The following is a 10,478-nucleotide window of genomic DNA, read 5'->3' on the forward strand; positions in this document are numbered from 1 at the left end:
ATGCAATAAAAAAGATCAGCATATTTTCATTTGAATAAGAAAAGCCACAAACTGCGTTCAAAAGCAAAATTCCAGTATTTGCAGGATTTATTTATTTGCCAAACAAAAATCAAATTCTCATTTCGAGTGATCTTATATTGTATTGGACAAAAAGTATTCGGCGATTAAAACAAAAATTCTAAATTTAAATAACAAAGAGTTTTTTAACAGAAATATTGCAACCTTTCTGAAATTTCTCGTTTTCTCATTTTTTGATAGGAATCAAGCATTGTAAGTCATAAACTTCTGTGGCTATATCTGTGAAAAACCTGTTAAAAGTTTTTTTAACAATTCGCTTCTAAGGCTCATTTCATGCCTACAAGAGTTTAGAACAATTGTTTTAGAACAAATTATAGTTTGACGGTTCACTGACAGGACTACAGTCGTAAAGTGTATGTTTGATAAATTATCGGTTAAGGCCTCGTAGGTTTTGTTATATAACAAAAGCTATATGTGTCAAATGGTTGTGGATTCTAAAATATGGACAAATTCAAATTTATTTTATTTTTGAAAATGAAAGTCATTTCAACTAAAGAGGAGAAACGACGTTTTCTAGTAAAATAGCCAGACAAGGAATAGAGATATTTTCGGCAAAAAAATCAATAATCCAAATGATTTTTTACAAATAACAAAATATAAGTGGAAAAATACAGTGAACTATAAAAAATTGAAGTTATCATGGTCAAGCTACAACTTATAAAGAACGATGATCTTCATTAGGAGGTTTAGGCTTCAATTGGCAAAAACTACAACTGTTTTGATAGGTCACTAGTTGACAGATACGCATAAATAAAAATTGGGCTCCCTTTTCAAACAAAATTACTAAATCCACAGGGAGGGCGAGCAAAACATAAAAAATATAGAGAGATATAATTGCATATTTCTTGTATAAATACTTAGGGCTATCTTGATTAAAGCAATACACTATAGAAACTAATGAAGTAATAAGTCTGAAGGACATTGCAAATATTTAAAAACAAAATTTTCTTTATCAGATATGTAGGTTGGCTCAAACAATAATGCTTTTTTTTAGGACATAGCACTTCAGTTTTTTGTTCTATGTTAATGTTAAACTTTCTTTTAATGTTAACTCACAAATAAATTAATAAAAATAATGTTTTTATCGTATTATAGATTTGTAGTAACAAATCGTCACTGGTATGTTATTTACATAGAAAAGGAATCTCTCCCAAAATCAACCGACAAAATATATATCAAATTAAGTTGACAACTTCAACTTAACCATATCTAATTAAAAAATTTGAATTACGTGAGAGCACTTATGCATAAATACAAACTGTTAAATTTTTTTTAAAAAAACAGTCAAATTTTTACTAAAATATGTTATGAATATGCAATAAAAATTTTATATATCTTTAAAATTTGAGAGCAATTATCAATGTTTTGATTAAAACTAAAAACAGTTATAAAAAAGTGAGATTGGTTTCATATTTTCATTCTGTTAACAATTTAGTTGTTGAATGCATATTAAATGCTTGATGTGACACCCCACAATTTCAAAAAAGTTGTATACATGATGGGATTCAGTTAAAAGTTCATTAGTATATTGTAAACATAATGTAAACCAAGTAAATATTTTATATGCATACCGAAAATTGTAGACTTATAGTTGACTGCTCCGCGTTCGCCATGGTTGAGGGTATCTAGCACGCGAGCAATGTATTTACTTGGTGGTTATATTAAGCTGAATGCAGAATTTAAGTTAAATGCAAAAGTCATAGAAGTAATTTTTTATTAAGACTTTAGTTCAAAATTATAAATTCTCTAAAGTTTTGTATTGTAACACAATAAACCTATAGATTCTTGAAACTAACCTATCCAAAATTGAGGAAATTGTGCCTTTATTTTAAGTATCACAAAATGGATATCAGCAAATCTTCCTTTTCTCGCTCGAATTCTTTTAAACAAAACCAAAGAATTGTTGAGATGGCCATCAATTTTGTTAAATAGTCTCGGTGGTTTTATAGTTTTGTACTTGGTAACAGTTTAAGTAGCAATATCTCTATAAATATTAGAGTTTCTAACGTTCCAGCCAATTTTAAATACCTGTTTAGAGTGATCTTTTGAAATATTTATAATTCGTCAAGGATGGATTTAGCTTCCTAAATGAAAGGTATTTAACTATACAGCGATGATGGCTTGATGATTAGCTTATATATAAGCATTCTATTTCTGTGGTACAGCTTTTTGCTTGTGAAAAGAAGATGAAACTAATTTACAGTTTCTTTACAAATCGCGTTCTTTCTTATGATATGGTGTTTCCAAATCAAGTGTTGTGTAGAGTCGGACCCAGGTAATTAATTATATCAATCCACTCAATTCTGGCATTAATATAAGAATTTTCTTTTACATATGCAATTTTAACCTGTGCTACACTCTAAACAAAATGAATGTATCTGAATTCACGAAGGGTGATTTCAAAGGATTTTCAGTGCAGAAGATGAGACTTCTCATTAAATTTTTTATAACCGTTTGATTATGATCATGAGCAGCACAAGTATACTGGACTGTATTCATGCCTAAGAGAGAGAGATACATATTATATATTAAGATGCTTATTTACGCCAAAACAAACAGATGCTTTGTTTGATCTTAAGAGCTTAATGAATAAAGAGATTCATACTTCATTTAAAGTGCAGCTGTTTACACTATTGCCCCCAGTGATTCTATCCACTGGAAGGTCAAACCCCTGTAATATTTTATTCTATTTTATTATAATTTATAGATAATAAAAAATGTTCTCTCTTGTTAAGAAAGACGATGCACCAATATATAATTGTTAATAAAAGGGGGCGATTTATAACCTCAATTCGTTGAATGCGTCAATGTCACAACAAAAACAAAAGCATTAAAGCATAAAAAAAATGTTTGAAAATATATTTGTGGTCCCAAATCCCTTTTTTTGGATTGTAAGTGTTGCGCGTAATTGCACTATTTATAAAAATATTTTTATTTAATTGTTTGTAGTTTTAACTGCTCTATGAGTACTCCATTGTTTGGGTAAATGAAAAGCGCATTACTATCAACTTTATTTAAAAAGTTTTGTTTATGAAAACCACGGTCAACAATAAAATAATTTTTTATCTTCTCCAACTATTTTCAATCGTAATTTTATTTAAGCGGATGTCATTCACTCGGCTGTGTACACTTTATGTATTTATAATCATGATAATGAAATTGTACAATGTAAAAAAGTGGCAGCATTTAGAAAATTAACCAAGCGTTAAGTAAATTTCAAATGAAGGAAAAATAAAAAAAAACTACAAATAAAATTTATTGCTAACGAAAACATTTCAAAGTTTTTCTAACAATAAAAAAAGTAACAATAATATTTTTATTGTAAATGCAAAATGATTTATCTTATATACTTTCTTTTTATTAATAAATTATATTTGCAAATTCAAAATCCTTGCAAAAATAAATCCTTTAAGTTTAAAGTTCGTTTTTAGTAATCAAAGGTTCTTTTTCAAACACGCTTCTTTCTCTACATTTCCATGGGTTTCCCCTTGTAGAGCTCAACGGCTAATTGGTGTCAAAATTCAAATAACAACACATTTACCCATTTTAATTGGTATCACATTAATCTCTCAAACAGCAACTTCATAAAGATAGATACTTTGACTTTGTGCTCTCATAGTAGTAAGGAGCAAACTCTATGCCGCATCAAATTACAGAAATTGTGTAGCTACTAATTTTACTCGATTTATTAAATATTCAGTTTGGGATGTGGCAAGCTGACTTGCCACTTCGACTTACTTGCCACATTTCTATGATTTATCTCCACCACTGGTGGTTGCAGACATTTTTGATATTTTGCAGTTCTAAGCAAAACTATAAAATGAACCTGTTCCATGAAGTTTGAATCCAAAATATTACAAATATCTTAAGTTGCAGCTGAATTTGATACTTCTTCCAGCAAGCCAATTAAAACTGAACTTTTAAAATTTCATTCTATTTAGTGGATGTATATGTTTTTTTTTACATATATATTTTTAAAATATAAAGTTATTATAGTTACATAAGAACTGGACATTTAATTAACAATAAAAGCTTTCAAACTGGCGAAATAAATTTTTAAGGGTGAAAATATGGCATAGATACAAAACTGATATCTTATTTTATAGCATAATGTGAGCTTTCATTATTATATAGGGTTTATTCAGTATCTATGTGATGTAAAATAAAAATTAATGGACATTAGAAAGAAGTATTGTTCTTTGTTCATGAACTTTCAACTAAACAGTAGTAAATAACATAACATTGCGAAAGCTATCGGACCAAGGTTTGGACTCCATATAAAGATGCTCTTAGGGTTTACAAAAAAGCACTTCGGGAATCCAAGAAATTGTCATGGAATTCTCATTGCCAGCAAATTAAAAGCATTAAAGAATCGGCTAGACTAGCCAAATTGCTAGCAAATGGCCAATCTTGTCCCTCGCTCATTAACAAAGTAGACGGAAATCCAGTTAAATCCCTAACGGAATCCCTCTCACTATTAGTGGATACCCATTTTCCTGGTTCCTCGGGTGATCCCCCAAAGGTATTGCCGTATCGTTCAGCCAATTCTGGCGAGACCATACAGTCAGTGGTATCATCTAGAAGGATCAAATGGGCCATCGATTCATTCTCTCCATATAAAAGTCCGGGTCCTGACGGGATCTTACCAATTATGTTACAATCTCTGGGAGATGTAGCTGTAAATTGGCTGTACGCGATTTTCTGTAGCTGCTTTTCACTTAATCATGTCCCCAGCGGCTGGAGACAAGTTAGAGTAGTTTTTATTCCAAAAGCAGGTAGAACAGGCCATAGTACGGCTAAAGATTACAGACCCATCAGCCTTACTTCATTCTTACTTAAAACTATGGAAAGACTGATCGATGCTCACATCAGATCTTTACACAGTTTCGCTAAAATATCAAGGGCTCAACATGCATATCTCAAAGGTAAGTCCACAGAAACGGCACTACATGAGGTCGTCACTGTGGTGGAGAAATCTCTTGGATGTAAACAATTTACCTTAGCCGCCTTCCTGGATATAGAAGGAGCTTTTAATAACGTCAGTGTGGTAGCCATTCAGGATGCTCTCAGCGAAATGAACATCCCGGCCTGTATCTCCCGATGGATCGCTTCTATGCTTGGGTTTAGAATCATCAATGCAGAGATGGGCAATCTTAGCATTAGGAAGTGCGTCAGTAGGGGTACACCACAAGGGGGAGTGTTATCTCCCTTACTATGGATTTTAACAATGAACTCACTGCTTTTAAGGCTTAACCAGGGTGGAGTCAAAGCAGTAGCGTATGCGGATGATGTTGTCCTTCTGGTAACAGGCATGTTCCCTTCGGTGCTGAGTAGTATCATGGAGGGCGCTTTTATGAACCTTAGTAAATGGGCCTCAAAGTGTGACGTAGGTGTTAATCCTTCTAAGACAGAACTGTTACTGTTTACCAAAAAATATAAAATTCCTAACTTTCCGCTGCCAAGATTAAATGGCCAAAGATTAACTCTTTCGCACAAAGTTAAGTATCTAGGAGTAATTCTTGACACAAAACTTAACTGGAAAGCCAACATCGACGAAAGAATTCGTAAAGCTTGTGTGGCTTTCTATACGTGCAAAAGGATGTACGGCAAAAGCTGGGGATTGCAGCCCAAAGTGATTCTCTGGCTTTACACAGCCGTCGTTCGGCCAATATTAACATATGGATGTCTGGTGTGGTGGCCTTCATTGAACAAACAGTGCATTGTTCAAAGACTAACCAGAATGCAAAGATCTGCCTGTGTGGGAGCCACTGGGGCTCTAAGATCTTGCCCCACCAGTGCGCTCAATGTAATACTTAACTTGCTACCTATTGATATTTACATCAAGCAAGCTGCTACTCTCAGCGCGCAGAGGCTTAATGATCTAAACTGTTGGCGCTCGAGTGCTTTAGGACATGGTAATATCGCATCACCCTATCCGATAGATGATGTCAGGGTTTCAGACTACCTATGTCCTCGGTTACTATTCGATAACAACTTCGCCACCATAATTCCTTCAAGAGGAGATTGGGAGGCGAGTTTGCCTACAACTCTAGGAAAGATAGCGATCTACACCGACGGGTCTAAAATGGATGAGGGCGTTGGAGCCGGAATCTTTTCTACGGACCTAATGATTAGTAAATCATACCACCTCTCAGATTCCACCTCAATATTTCAGGATGAAGTTTTTGCCATCCTTAGGGCATGTGTTCTTGCTTTAAATATGCGCCTTCACGGAAAAGAGGTCTGTATTCTAACTGACAGTCAGGCAGCTATTAAAGCTTTATCAGCAGTCTGTCTGTCATCAAGATTAGTAGAAGAATGTAAGGAAATTATTTCTGAACTAAGTGAGAGGTCCAAGGTTACTCTAGTGTGGGTTCCCGGGCATTCTAATATTGTGGGAAATGAGCGCGCCGACGAGCTTGCTAGGCAAGGCGCCTCTTCCACGGGTACCCCTATTTCGATCCCTGCCCCTGTCAGCTACGGGCGTAGGCTAATTTGTGACCATTTTTTGCGAAAGGCAAATAGTGAGTGGACCCTTACTCTGTCAGCAGCCAGGTCAAGGGCTACTTGGCCCATTTATTCCAAATATAGAACCTCTGACTTAATCTGTAGAAATAAATCTGAGGTTTCTAAGCTAGTATCTATCTTTACGGGTCACTGGTCCATAGGACGGCATGGAGCCAGACTTGGCCTTTCCTGTGGTACCTCATGTAGTGCGTGTCTACCAACACTTGAAGAAATGACACCAGAACACCTGATGTGTTTTTGTCCAGGTCTGGCCAGAACTAGGTTTAAGTTTCTAGGGGCCCCTTTCTTCAACTCACTTAGCGATATCTCCAGCATCAGCATTGGCCAGATTCTTGCCTTTGTTAATGCCTCTGGTTGGTTCTAGTTTGACTCTCTATCTACTACCCACTTTTACGAGGTTTTTGTGGACTCAAAACGGCTTTCATCCTTAGCTATTTGAGGAGGATTCGTCCTCCCTCCACCACAACTAACTAACATAACATTGATTTTGAAATCACAGGTCTTTCTACATAAACTCAAGACTTTAAAAATAATTCTAATATCTAATACATAGAATATATTTAGATAATAATATAGGTTAAATATATTAAATTATTTTTTGCTACTACGAATGATTATTAACATATGTTACTTATATATATATTAATCTAAAAATTTAATTCTCATACAATTATTATACTGCGCTCACACAGCACAAGAAATTTTGCTCATTGATCTAATTACGTTAAGAACATGTTCACATAGCAAATCTTAATTTCATTTTGATTTTGTTTCTCAGTTTTGTTTCTTACAATTGCGATCGAAAATGATGTTTTAATAATATTTTATACGTTTCTTTAATTATTACTGGACTTATGTAATTAATTTAAAAAAATTAATAAAAATTACACTTATAAATTTGGATTAGGTATTTAATTATATTTTAATTATAAAAAATTATTTATATTACAAATATTTCGGTCTGCTTCGTAGACAATCTTCTGTGTACACTGACCTACTAGTGTACATTATGTGTACACTACGCCCTGTAATAATTAAAAAAACATATCAAATATTGGTCTTAATAAAAATTTATTAATAATATTTTATTAAATTTCTTTCGCTTTAGATGATTACTCACAATATCACAATGCAATTATTTTATTATAAATAACGAATGTTAACTATCGGAATTTTATTTAGAAATATTTTTAATCTCAACTTGAATTTTTAACGAAATAAGCCGAATAAGCCGAATACACAGAATTTAAATCAAGAAACTAGATGCTGTACGAATAAGCTATTAATCGGCTATCGGCCAAATTGCCGAATGGACAAAATCAAAATCAAGTTGACTAATGCCGTGTGAATAGGCTATTTAAAATTACTGCAAATATTATTATAGTAGCAGAAATCTCTCATCGTTAGGATGCAAGGTATTTTTTGGGGATAGCACCACAAATATTGTAGGTAATGGCGTAACATTCATTTATATTTGTGGTAATAACAGAAATGACATTTTTACTGATTAAACAAACAATATCCAAACAAAATTCATGAAGCTTACGATTTACATTCAGTAGCAATTCATACTGGGAAACAGTCTATAAACATGATTATAAGAATTAACATATAGTAGTTTAAGTCTATCACATTTTTATTCTTATTATTATTATTATAAGTCCAGTTTTTTAATTTAAGAGTAAATTTCAACTATTGTAAGTGGGTCTTGGAAGTGGGCTAGCATAAGTTAAAAAAAAGTATATACATTGTAACTTCAATTAGTTCTAAATCAGTTAATGCTGAAATATGATACTCAAATAAAGTCTATAACACTATGATTATATATTTATTTATTATATGAATTGCAAGCAATAAATTTAATTTTAAGTTTTAATATACAAAATAATGTTAACAAAGGCATTCAGGTGTCTTTAAGATAAAGCAATAATTAAAAACATCATAATATCTAAAAAGTTTATATAATTTTTTAAGGATTAATTTTTAAATAACAATTCAATTAAATAAATGATTACAATTATTTAAGCTAGACAGATAGTTTTTTATTATTTTAATACATGCACTTAATTGCATTAAGTTTTTAATAACAATAATCAAACCTGATATGCAGATTTTTGTATTGCATTTAAATAGATTTTGTAATGATTTTACTTTTTAATGGATTTTGTGATTTTTGTATGGATTTAATTAGGATTTCATATGGATTTTGTGTAAAAAAAGAAGCTTATAGCTGCATATTTCTCAAGTTAATTGCGATAACGTAAATGTACTGCAATACTGATACTAAAGCTATAAAGTTTAGAAATAAAAAATAAATAAAGGCTAGTAGAGTAAATTCAAAAACAAATATAAACTAGCATATAATCATATATACTCTGTACAGATAAAAGATATTCACTTCAAAGTATTTAAAATTATTCAAAAAATGTTCATGCTCCATATGCGATTAAAAAGAGTAAACCAGAATAAAAGACAACATATTTAAAGGAAAAGAAGCAAAAAATGAAAAGACTAAAAAAGGAAATAATTTTTTCAGAAAAAATAAAACTCTGGTCGCCCACAAATATCATCGATTAAAAATGCATCATTGCATGCTTAAGAAAAAGAGGAGTAAATATTCATACTTTTGTGTAGCGTACTAAAAAGATTTTACCTTTTTCGGGTGTTGCCTACATTTTTATTTTATTTATTTATATTAACATTGGCATAATATATACTATATATATATATATGTATACATCTGCTATAAGTCTTATATTGTTCCTTACTAACATACTGTCTTCAAAACTTTTTTTTCTGAATATGCGCTTTCGTCTGTCTATCTCACTGTTTGTCTGTCTGACTATTGTCTGCTTTTGTCTGCTTGACTCTTTTGAATAAAAAATTTGTAAAGTTTTTTTGCATGTCTGTTGTTGCATCTTTTACACTTTTAATATTTTTATACTCTTTTTTTATTAATAAAATAATAATTATTGTTATTATCGCGTAACTGAAATCTCAACGCACGTTCTGGTGCCTTTTAATATTTATTATTTATTTTTTTAAAAGAGTGTTGGCAAATCCTACCATACGCCAAAACGCCTTTGGTTAAGCAGAAAGGTATGAGTAAGTTTCAGAAAGGAGTACCAAGCATGCAGACCTGCTGTTAGGTAAATATGGACACATTATGCAGTTCATCAGAAATGTTGACATACTTCATTAGTCGCTTCAGAGAAGTATTCACGGAGGTTTATAAGTTATTTGAGATATTGTTTAAGGTGTTCTTAATTCTATAGCATTATTCAATTTATTTTTGATTTCTTTATTAGGAAATACTAAAATCGTTTAAAAGTTTGGCATACAAACGATTTGGTGTACAATAAAAGTTATGAAAAACGCATTCCTAAAATTTTCTTTTAACATTAAAACATTAAAAACATATAAATATACACATACGAGTATTTGTATTTTCTTTGTTTACATAAATATCTTTTGATTGATAATTTACAAATTTCTTGACGCTAATAAGTGGTTTCGAAGTTGATGCTTTAGATGTATATATCAAAGGTCCCAACTACAGAAATGGCTGCAGTGGTTTAATCAGACTTTGTATCAGAGTTAGGTTCACTATTATTAATAAGCAGAAAATATTTAAAATATATATTTTGAAGTTATATCAATTCTTACAATTGGTTAAATTTCTGCTTCGTTTCCATCACACTATAAAACTAGAGATTCCTTTAAAATAATGGCAAGGTTGGCAACTCTGATATATATCTCTTACAGTTGTCTACACAATTGGTTTTTCTCAAAACATTATCTTTAGGTTATTGTGCTAATAGGTACTACTAGCACAATAGTAGTATACTAATACTAACGATAGTTGTAGATTT

Source organism: Teleopsis dalmanni, chromosome 2, assembly GCF_002237135.1.
Source record: "Teleopsis dalmanni isolate 2A chromosome 2, ASM223713v2, whole genome shotgun sequence".
Lineage (NCBI taxonomy): Eukaryota > Metazoa > Arthropoda > Insecta > Diptera > Diopsidae > Teleopsis > Teleopsis dalmanni.